The sequence below is a fragment of the Mus musculus genome, chromosome 10 (genome assembly GCF_000001635.26).
Source record: "Mus musculus strain C57BL/6J chromosome 10, GRCm38.p6 C57BL/6J".
Taxonomy (NCBI): Eukaryota; Metazoa; Chordata; class Mammalia; order Rodentia; family Muridae; genus Mus; species Mus musculus.
Genome location: NC_000076.6, coordinates 9,032,353 through 9,044,836, shown reverse-complemented (window position 1 = coordinate 9,044,836; position 12,484 = coordinate 9,032,353).

Here is a 12,484-nt window from a genome sequence, read left to right as displayed (position 1 = left end):
TACCATTTTGTCTCTGAAAGCTCATTTCATGCACATTCAAAGATGCATAAGGTGCACACTATCCATGATAATATGTTAGTAATAGTTCACGAATTCCTTGGTTTGGTGCATTTCTTATCTAAATTAGAACTAATTCTCTTTATATCAATGACATGACTTCAGACCTCTGGTTTCTAGATGCTCACAGATACCTTTCTTAACAATAGCTCAGAATCCGGGCTGGTGTCCTGCCAGCTCCCTCACCGTTAGTTCATTTCCTCAGTAGCATCTCAGTGAGGGTCTTCAGAGCCCGAGACTTCAGCCTCAGCCCCTTCTATTAACTAAAGATGCCTGACTAACCCTCTGTGTGGTGCTGCCATAGCATTTGATAAATACCTGGCTGATTATTTATCTGACTGCACACTGGTGTTGACAGGCCCCTCACATTAGTCTGAATCAAAATGGAGCTTTTGCTGTAAACATCTTCCCATGACTTTCTGTCACTCAACTAAAGAATATACTGAAGCTCTGCTCCAATGAAGTTTGGGAGAACATGGAAAGAAACAGAAGCGACGGAGGAAATTGTAAGAAAAAGAAGGAAGCGCCAGCCGAGGTCCTAGTGAATGCATTAGTGCCTTCTGTCAGTGTGTCTTCTGACTGTAAACTGCTTTAACCACCAGGATCAATGAAGGGCAAGACCTAGAGAGGGTAATTATGCTAATTGGTAGTGACTGGAAAACAGGCAAGCTGCAGGATAAGCAGACAGTGTCTCTGGAGAAACAGACATGTTTGCTTAGGAGGGCAAGGTCTAGTCCTCTCTCCATGAAGCTTTCCTATAATCTGTTTTCTAAGAAACTGCAAATGGGGTGATCAACATTGGAGTTTGTACCTAAGCAGATGTTAGGAGGTACCACGACGCCTGCCTTTCCAAGTTGACATCCTGGCTCGGTCTTCAATAGTGGCCAAGTATGTACATGCATGTGTATGTACATGAACAGGCACACAAGAAATCCATTTCCACTGTTGAAAAAAAGGGGAAAAACAAAAGGAAGAAAGATAGGAAGGAAAGAAACAAACAAAAAAGAAAGAAAGAAAGAAGGAAGGAAGGAAGGAAGGAAGAGAGAGAGTCAGAGCTAGAGAGATGACTCAGCAACAAAATGTGCTTACTATGCAAACATGAAGGCTTAAGTTTGGAAACCAGCTCTCAGGTAAAAAGAAGCCAGGTGTGGCTATGTGGCCACATGTAACCCTAGTGCTGGCAGACAAGGATGGAGTTAGTGCTGAGAGGACAGTGTTGCAGGATATATCATTCTTGGTGGGGGGCTGGGGTTATTCCTCGAAACCATATAGCTCCCAAATAAAAGACACAAATCTCTAGATTTATAATAAGCCTTAAATCAGTAGACCTGAGCAGATACCAACCCTCTATGCTATTTTGTCTACTTTCCTGTCAGTAGTTCCAAGATATCACTTGCCGTGTTCCTCCTGAGCCCTTCCTACTCCAACAGGACCGCCCTCATGGCCTGTACTAATCATCTGCCTACCTGATGGTGGCTGCTTCCTTCCTCCGCCTCTCCTCCTGGGTCCTGCCTGAGACCTAAAACCCGGGAACCTTTACTCTGCCCCCCTCTCTTCTGCCCAGCCCAGGCTGTAGACATCTTTTTAACCAATCAGGGATAACTTGGGGAGCAAGATTTTCACAACAAAAGCTGGCATAAGTGAGAATCTGGAGCAACCAGATCTTGGGGTATGAATTTAGCATTTGAATAAAAGCAACAACAGATCAACCCCCTACAGGAAAGGATGGAGACAGTGGGATGATGGGGGCTTGCTGGCCATTAGCCTAGCTCCAGGTTTAGGGAGAGATCCTGTCTCAAAGGAATAAAGTGGGGAATAGCATGGTAGAGTCACATAAACCATGCACACACATATACGACAGACACAAAAGTGAACAGCTGGGGACACAATAGTAGAGGGCTGTCAAGAGGAAAAGGGACCAAGGCCAGATGAAAAGAATCAAAAAAAAATCCTCCTGTCATCCTATATTTGGGGTCTTGTGTTTGGGGGCACTGTGTTCTGGGTGGAGCTTTGATTAAAGACAATGAAGTAACGGAGGCAAGCGGAGGCATGGTAGAAATCCTGACCCAGGAGCTTCCCACCAGATTCATTTAACAGTTGTGTAGAAGTACATTATTACATGTGGAAATTTAAGAGATCTTCGTTGCCATGGCTATGGCCATAAATGGACAGAGCAATGATCTGAAAGTTGGTGTCACCTTCAAATTTCATATTTGAAACCCCACCCTCAAGTGGTGGTATTAGGTGTCTTTGAGATGTAATTAGCTCTTATTGGTAGAGCCCTCAGAATACCGTTGCATAAAGGACCCCAGAGCATCTCCTACTTTTTTCCCATCTCATGAGAATTTACAAAAAAAAAAAAAAAGTCTGAAAGCCTAAATTATCCTTTACCGGAACACAATCACAGCCTTAAGAATCTTCTAGAAAGCTACCCAATTTATATTTTTTTAATAGCAGCCCCAACTGATTGGGATAAATACCACATTAGTATGGACAGCCATCTGATCATAATGTGTAGAAATGCATCAAAGACACACATGCATACATATATACATACATACATACATACATACATACATACATACATGTGGCATATTTTATATATATATGCTAATAAGTTTAGACTTATTGCTTTTCCAGACAACTCTGAGATTCTGAATTTCTCAATAAACATTAACCACTATAATTATACAATTTTCTTCTTTGATCACTGTAATTATATTTAAGACTCACATATTAATAAACCCTTGATAAAACTTGGATAAATCTGTGAACATTTAGGAAAACGATGAAAATGCCCTGGCTGTGTAAATATCAAACCCATTTATCTTGATCCCTTTCTCTAATCAAGAGATACAGCTGTGGAAGAGATACAGCTCTTCCCTTGAAACTAAATCTTAGACTGGTCAATGAGGTTCCCTCGTCATGCTCAGGCCATGAAGGAGAGGTGGGAAGTCATAAATTCTGTCCACATGTGGGAATCGTCTTCCTTCTGAAGGGATGTCCTGGAAGTTCTAGTTACATGAATCAGATACACAGGAGCACATTCACAAGGGAAGCACCAGACTTCCTTATATGTCTTTTAAAATATCATTCAAACTCTATAGTGATGTCAACGTCACCTCTCTACTTAAGAGCTGGCTGTTCTCTATGTATTCCTGAAGTTGTATGGTGTAGAAAGGCTTGAACACAAAGCAGTAGCAACACATGTAATGTTTCCTGGCTGCAGTTTCTACTCACCACTGTGGAAGATGGAAGGGGAGACAGGGCAGAGTGGTTCAGATTAGCTTAGAGAGCTTTAGTGTTTCTGCCCAATAGATGTTAGAAGAATAACCTAGGAAGCCCTGTTTGCAGGGTGGCAGAGCTGCTACCAGCAGGGGACAACATGCCTTAAATAAATATATTTGTGTCCTTCCTCATTTAGGAAAGTAAGGGAGGGCTGGAGAGGTGACTCCGCAGTTAACAGCACTGACTACCCTTCTGGGGTCCTGAGTTCAATTCCCAGCAAACACATGGTGGCTCATAACCATCCGTAATGGGATCTGATGCCCTCTTCTGGTGTGTCTGAAGACAGCAACAATGTATTCACATATATAATTAAAAAAAAAAGGAAAGTAAGGGAAAGAGAGTTCCTTCCACAGAACTCCAATTAACATGTATGTGGTTTCCAGATTCAGGGAGCCAACAACCTCCCAACAGATGTGCTATTACTTAAATAGATGATGTTATTTTCCTTCTGATCTTTGTCTTCTCATCATGTCCTAGCTTCTTCCAGTTAAAGGAAGAATAGCATTATGGAAATTTAAAGTTGAAAAAAACAGAAGTATTCTTTAGGAACGGTAGAGCCAGGAATTACCTTGCCCCACACAGGAGAGGTACACTATACCCCGAAGATTCAGTAGAATACCAGCAGGGTCCTCTGGATGAGAGATGTAGAAGCCAGGGATAAAAAGCAGATTAAGAACAATGGGTAAAGAGTGAAGATTTGATGGTGGAGGTTGGTAGCATGGACATGAGTCAGTACCTAGTCTACAGAGTGAACCAGGGCGATGAGAAGTCCAGTGCCCACTATGATTGGAGTCTGTGAAGATGACAACCATCATACTGTGCGGAACTCAGTATGGTCTGGAGAAAGGAAAGAGGAGAGAGAGGGAATGGAGAAGCTCAGTCCCTTGGGTTGAATTGTAGGGACGGCAATGACACATAACTTGCCCCGCACACCTAATATTAAACCTGTGGGAAATGAAGTGGAGGGGGGCTTCTCATTCGCACTGAGAGACCTGAATGGAGTCCCCCACGGGTATGTGTAGTGTTCTCAAAAGATATTCATTGCAGTCTTCCTACACTTGATGAAACAGAGAGGATACTAAGGGTGGTGATATGATCTGCCCAAGGTCACCTGACTAGTTTGGTTGGTACCCAGCCCACCCAGGTCTTCTGGCCTCCCTGTCGGGCACGCCCAAAACTGTCCCACCCTCTCCTCATTTTATTTCATCCAGTGCCTACAAATGTCTCCTGATGACTCTGGTTACAAAACAAGAGAATACTGTACTTTAAAGCCATTTGGAGACATGTCATCCGACTCATGGTTACAAATAATGATAATGATTGCTAAGCCAAAATCGAGTCTGTCTATCACTGAAATAATTCAAAAAGCTATTTTTGTGGGAAACATCTTATGTGATAAAAGCAGTCATTTTAGTTGCCTTTAAAGGACACATCCCTCTGTAAATTCATACCACCATGTTGGATTCTGGCGACCAAATGTGACACCTTCCACAAAGAGTATATAAATGACTGTGATCTAGAATGGAGGTAGGCGAGATAAATAAGGCTGACAGTCTGCAGAAGAGGTCTTCATTATGAAGTTATTTTGAGAGGTTTTATAAGTCGAGAAAATGAATCTGCAGCTAATGCCCCTTCTGTGTACTTATCCTGTCTTAATCTACTCTCGTCGACAAGGAGAGAACAAGAAGGCAGGGTTTCGCCTCCCCTTCATCAATTACAACCACATCCTCTTCTCCCATCTCCGTGAAATTACATTTCTTATAAATGGCCCTGTACTGGTGCCTTTTGAAGCAAACATCCAAATTCCAAAGACAGATATGTCTGCCCTGGGCAGTGAAGGACAGCTATCCTCCTGAAGCTGCTAAAATCAAGCTGACTCCACCTGTAGTCTCAGCAAGTAGGGGCAGGGAGAGCAAAACACCAGGCTATGATGGCTGTCCATAATCTACACTGGGAAACTGGAAAGGCTGATTATCTCAGAACAAGTGGGTGGCAGAAGACACAGCTCAAGACAATGCCCCTGTGCCAGTGCCAAAACATCATCTTTACAAGCCAGTGTGTTAGATGGGAGGCGTCAGGGGCTGCTGCAATTCAATGGTGAGAGATCCAGAAAGAGCTCCACAGAATGCTAAGGTGCCAGAGGTTGTCATCGAGCCTACTCTTGGCCCATCAACCAGGAAATCGCAAGATTTACAGGTCTGGAAGGACAACTGGAGGTGTCACTCTCTATTGTTTTCTCAAGAGTTGACAGATATAAAAGAAATCTTCATCTTGAATAATTAATAAGTAAGAATATTTGATAATGTCCATAATGATGTTAAATATATTCATTTGCATAAATATACATATTAACATTTGCATAGATACTTAAAGCATGCAAGAAGAAAACAAAGCCTGAAGATAATCTCTATTTCATTCTTAACCATTGTTTTATTTGCTTCCCTTAATAAATATTGTATACAGAGTTGAAATTACCTCATAGGCTTTTCATCTGTTTTGTCATTCCTGTGATTGTTGCTGTTGTTGTTGCTGCTGCTGTTGTTTGTACTTCAAACCTAATTCAATTTAGTTTCCTTGTGTTTCAATGATTCCAGAAAATAAGAACACAGTCCACACATGACTTCTAACGCTTTTATTGAGTGTTTGGTTAAAGGAACAACCTTCGAAGTCCCTAGGTACTAAACACATTATCAATTCTTTGATCATGTTATGCCAAGAAGATTATAAAGTAGTCAACCATTCTGATTACTCCAAATCCTGTTTTCTAGATCAGTGTAGAGGGAGTTTAAGCTCTGTTCAGAAGAATGATTTAGTGTTATTGTTGTTCCCTGGCCAGGTGGCTCAGCTGTTGCTAAAACATTCCCAGATCACCACCTCCATCCCCAGATTTATGATGGAAGCAGCTGAATATAGTCTTAACTCTGAAATCATAGGAACTCCAGCCTGGTACTCTAGGATCTTGTCATTACATCACATGGCAAATATCAGAAGTCTGAGTGAGCAAGTCTCTTCCTTTAGGTTTTATTGTTGTGAAGAGACACCATGACCATAGCAGATCTTATAAAGGAAAACATTTAGTTGAGGCTGACTTACAGTTTCAGAGATTTGGTCCATTATCATCATGGTGGGAAGCATGGCGGTATGCAAACAGACATGATCCTGGAGGAGCCAAGAGTTCTATATCTTGATCTACAGGCAGCAGAAGGAGATTGTGTGCATAGTTTGAGCATAAGTTGAGACTAGGCATAGCTTGAGTATATATGAGACCTCAAAGCCTACCCTTAGAGTGACACACTTCCTCAAACAAGGCCACACCTACTCCAATAAGGCCAAACCTCCTAAAAGTGCAACTCCCTATTGGCCAAGTATTCAAACATATAAGTCTATGGGGGCCGTTTCTCATTCAAACCACTACAGCAAGTCCCTTCCTACGCTTACATCCAAATGGATAGGACTCTTAAGTGGCTCTTTGATGCCTTTATGGCACAGAGATATGGACCTATTTGTAAGACAGATCATCTTAACACCTACAACCTAATGCGTCCATACACAATAATTGAGCTTTCTAAAGAGGGCTTACATTTATATGGAAAGTTGAAGCTCGCTGATCCTCTAACTTGCTACTGGATTTTTATTTCAATTACCAAATAAACTCAACACACATGCGTGTGTGTGTGTGTGTGTGTGTGTGTGTGTGTGTGTGTGTGTTTGAATACTATCGGCTGTTCATTCAAAATTTAAATCAACATACTTATTAGATCCTTCGAGAAGTGAATACAAAGGTCATATCAAGCAGTGGATACCCATTGGAGAAGGCGTATTGCAAGATAATTGAAACAGACTTCTGTTTTTACAGGTGAAACCTACAGGCATGTGACTGCATCTGTAGCATCTGCTTTCAGAGCACACAGGACTTCAGCGAGAGGAAAGAGACAGGGCACAGAGGAGAGCAGATAGGAAAAGCATATGTCAGAAGATTGAGCATGAGATCTTCATACAGGCTTCAGTAGAGAAGAAAATGCTACTTTCTATCTTAAATAAGGATAGAATATGTTCTGACACAAATATGTGGAAACTTTCATTATTAGTCCAAGAAAATATGCTAGGAATTGAGCGGATATCTGTGTCCATTTTGTGAACATGGGCTGTCTTGGTTGGTAATGCTGAGGCTAGAAATTGCACATCCCTAACCAAACCTGGGCATTGCTGTATTGGTCCATCAGAAAGAGATTGCAGTATGTGTCAACGAGAGAGGATTTTGTCAGCATGAATATAACCAAATTGTTCTCATTCTGATTCTCTATAATTGTTCAGGGCAAGTCAGAGCAACCATGGCCAAGAAACATAGACACCCCCCTCACTCGAGAACATCATGTTAATACCATCAGATAAAAGAAATTTTCAAAGGGTAGCTCAATTTAATGATGGGGTTTTTTTCGTCCAATTTTTTATTAGGGATTTACTTCATTTACATTTCAAACGCTATCCTGAAAGTCCCCTATACCCTTCCCCCTGCCACTCCCCTACCCACCCACTCACAATTCTTGGCCCTGGTGTTTCCCCTGTACTGAGGCATACAAAGATTGCAAGACCGAGGGGCCTCTCTTCCCAATGATGGCTGACTAAGCCATCTTCTACTAAAAAGGCAGCTAGAGACACAAACTCTGGGGGTACTGGTTAGTTCATATTGTTGTTCCACCTATAGGGTTGCAGACCCCTTCAGCTCCTTGGGTATTTTCTCTAGCTCCTCCACTGGGGGCCCTGTGATCCATCCAATAGCTGACTGTGAGCATCCACTTCTGTATTTGCCAGGCACTGGCTTATCCTCATAAGAGACAGCTATATCAGGGTCCCTTCAGCAAAATCTTGCTGGCGTATGCAATAGTGTCTGCATTTGGTGGCTGATTATGGGATGGACCCTGGGTGGGGCAGTGTATGGATGGTCCATCCTTTCTTCTCAGCTCCATACTTTGTGTCTATAATTCCTTCCATGGGTGTTTTGTTCTCAATTCTAAGAAGGGGAGAATTGTCCACACTTTGCTCTTCCTTCTTCTTGAGTTTATGTGTTTCGTAATTGTATCTTATATTTTGGGTATTCTAAGTTTCTGGTCGAAAATCCACTTATCAATGAGTGTATATCATGTAAGTTCTTTTGTGATTGGGTTACCTCACTCAAGATGATACCCTCCAGATCCGTCCATTTGCCTAGGAATTTCATAAATTCGTTGTTTTTAATAGCTGAGTAGTACTCCATTGTGTAAATGTACCACATTTTCTGTATCCATTTCTCTGTTGCGGGACATCTGGGTTCGTTCCAGCTTCTGGCTATTATAAGTAAGGCTGCTATGAACAGAGTGGAGGATATGTTCTTATACCAGTTGGAACATCTTCTGGAAATATGCCCAGGAGAGGTATTGCTGGATCTTCCTGTAGTATTATGTCCAATTTTCTGAGGAACCACCAAACTGATTTCCAGAGTGGTTGTACCAGCTTGCAATCTCACCAGCAATGGAGGAATGTTCCTCTTTCTCCACATCCTCACCAGCATCTGCTGTCACATGAATTTTTGATCTTAGCCATTCTGACTGGTGTGAGGTAGAATCTCAGAGTTGTTTTGATTTGCATTTCCCTGATGATTAAGGATGTTGAACATTTTTTCAGGTGCTTCTCAGCCATTCGGTATTCCTCAGGTAAGAATTCTTTGTTTAGCTCTGTGCCCCATTTTTTTAGTGGGATTATTTGGTTTTCTGGAGTCCATCTTCTTGAGTTCTTCATATATATATTGGATATTAGTCCCCTATCTGATTTAGGATAGGTAAAGATCCTTTCCCAATCTGCCGGTGGCCTTTATGTCTTATTGACAGTGTCTTTTGCCTTACAGAAGCTTTGCAATTTTATGAGGTCCCATTTGTCAATTCTCAATCTTGCAGCACAAGCCATTGCTGTTCTATTCAGGAATTTTCCCCCTGTGCCCATATCTTTGAGGCTTTTCCCCACTTTCTCCTCTATACGTTTCAGTGTCTCTGGTTTTATGTGGAGTTCCTTGATCCACTTAGACTGATAAGAATGGATCAATTCACATTCTTCTACATGATAACCACCAGTTGTGCCAGCACCATTTGTTGAAAATGCTGTCTTTTTTCCACTGGATGGTTTTAGCTCCCTTGTCAAAGATCAAGTGACCATAGGTGTGTGGGTTTATTTCTGGGTCTTCAGTTCTATTCCATTGGTCTACTTGTCTGTCGCTATACCAGTACCATGCAGTTGTTATCACAATTGCTCTGTAGTACAGCTTTAGGTCAGGCACGGTGATTCCACCTGAGATTCTTTTATCATTGAGAAGAGTGTTTGCTATCCTAGGTTTTTTATTATTCCAGATGAATTTGCAAATTGCCCTTTCTAACTCAGTGAAGAATTGAGTTGGAATTTTGATGGGGATTGCATTGAATCTGTAGATTGTTTTCGGCTGGATAACCATTTTCACTATATTGATCCTGCCAATCTATGAGCATGGGAGATCTTTCCACCCTCTGAGATCTTCTTTGATTTCTTTCTTCAAAGACTTGAAGTTCTTATCATACAGATCTTTCACTTACTTAGTTAGAGTCACACCAAGGTATTTTATATTATTTGTGACTATTGTGAAGGGTGTTGTTTCCCTAATTTCTTTCTCAGTCCATTTATCCTTTGTGTAGAGAAAGGCCATCGACTTGTTTGAGTTAATTTTATATCCAGCTACTGAACTGAAGGTGTTTATTAGGTTTAGGAGTTCTCTGGTGGAATTTTTGGGGTCACTCATATATACTATCATATCATCTGCAAATACTGATATTTTGACTTCTTCCTTTCCAATTTGTATCCCCTTGATCTCCTTTTGTTGTTGAATTGCTCTGGCTAGGACTTCAAGTACAATATTGAATAGGTAGGGAGAAAGTGGGCAGTCTTGTCTAGTCCCTGATTTTAGTGGGAATGCTTCCAGTTTCTCACCATTAACCTTGATGTTGGCTACTGGTTTGCTGTAGATTGCTTTTATTATGTTTAGGTATGGGCCTTGAATTCCTGATCTTTCCAAGACTTTTATCATGAATGGGTGTTGGATTTTGTCAAATGCTTTCTCCACATCTAACGAGATGATCATGTGGGTTTTGTCTTTGAATTTGTTTATATATTGGATTAAGTTGATGGATTTCCGTATATTGAACCATCCCTGCATCCCTGGGATGAAGCCTACTTGGTCATGATGGATGATCATTTTGATGTGTTCTTGGATTCGGTTTGCGAGGATTTTATTGAGTATTTTTGCACCAATATTCATAAGGGAAATTGGCCTGAAGTTCTCTATCTTTGTTGGATCTTTGTGTGGTTTAGGTATCAGAGTAATTGTGGCTTCATAGAATGAAGTGGGTAGAGTATCTTCTGTTTCTATTTTGTGGAATAGTTTAAGAAGAACTGGAATTAGGTCTTCTTTGAAGGTCTGATAGAACTCTGCACTAAACCCATCTGGTCCTGGGCTTTTTTTTTGGGGGGGGGGGGAAATATAGGACTGTTTAGGTCATTAATTTGATCCTTTTTTAACTTTGGTACCTGGTATCTGTCTAGAAATTTGTCCATTTCATCCAGGTTTTCCAGTTTTGTTGAGTTGATAGTCAATTTTATTCAATATTGGAATGGCTACTTCAGCTTGTTTCTTCATACTGTTGCTTGGAAAATTGTTTTCCAGCCTTTCACTCTGAGGTAGTGTCTGTCTTTTTCCCTGAGATGGGTTTCCTGTAAGCAGCAAAATGTTGGGTCCTGTTTGTGTAGCCAGTCTGTTAGTCTATGTCTTTTTATTGGGGAATTGAGTCCATTGATACTAAGAGATATTAAGGAAAAGTAATTGTTGCTTCCTGTCTGTCTTAGGGTTTCTATTCCTGTACAAACGTCATGACCAAGAAGCAGTTGGGGAGGAAAGGGTTTATTCGGCTTACACTTCCATACTGCTGTTCATCACCAAGGAAGTCAGGACTGGAACTTAAGCAGGTCAGGAAGCAGGAGCTGATTCAGAGGCCATGGAGGGATGTTCCTTACTGGCTTGTTTTTCCTGGCTTGCTCAACCTGCTCTCTTATAGAACCAAGACTACCAGCCCAGAGATAGTCCCACCCACAAGGGGCCTTTCCCCCTTGGTCACTAATTGAGAAAATGCCTTACAGTTGGATCTCATGGAGGCATTTCCTCAGCTGAAGCTCCTTTCTCTGTGATAACTCCAGCTGTGTCAAGTTGACACAAAACTAGCCAATACACTGTAATTTTTGTTGTCAGAGTTAGGATTCTGTTCTTGTGGCTGTCTTCTTTTAGGTTTGTTGAAGGATTACTTTCTTGCTTTTTCTAGGGTGTAGATTCCATCCTTGTATTGGTGTTTTCCCGTTATTATCCTTTGATGACTAGATTCGTGGAAAGATATTGTGTGAATTTGGTTTTGTCATGGAATACTTTAGTTTCTCCATCTATGGTAATTGAGAGTTTTGCTGGGTATAGTAGCCTGGGCTGGCATTTGTGTTCTGGTAGTGTCTGTATAACATCTGTCCAGGATCTTCTGGCTTTCATAATCTCTGGTGAGTAGTCGGAGTAATTCTAATAGACCTGCCTTTATATGTTACTTGACCTTTTTCCCTTACTGCTTTTAAAATTCTGTCTTTATTCAGTGCATTTGTTGTTCTGATTAGTACACAAATATAATATGTAAGTATGTATAACATATATTATATAAATTATATTTTATTTATATATGTTATACATATGTATGTATAATTTATTATATATGTAAATTATATTTATAAATTGTAAATTGTAATATATTACATGAAAAATAATATATAAAATAATTTAATAATAAAATAAATATAATAGACAAGTATAATACCCAAAAAAATTCTGAAGACACCATACCCTTTAGTCACAGAACATAGAGAAATAAATTTAATAACTAGCCAAGTATTCTTCATGGCTAGCTTTCATAGAACCAGAGGTGGCAAGTAGGATGGATGCTGGTGGGGGAGGGGCATCAACAGTCTTGTCCCACTGTGAACCCTGTGAACTACAACAAGCTATGTCCATGGGTACAGTACTGACACAAATGTATGTGGTTACCAAACACTTTCT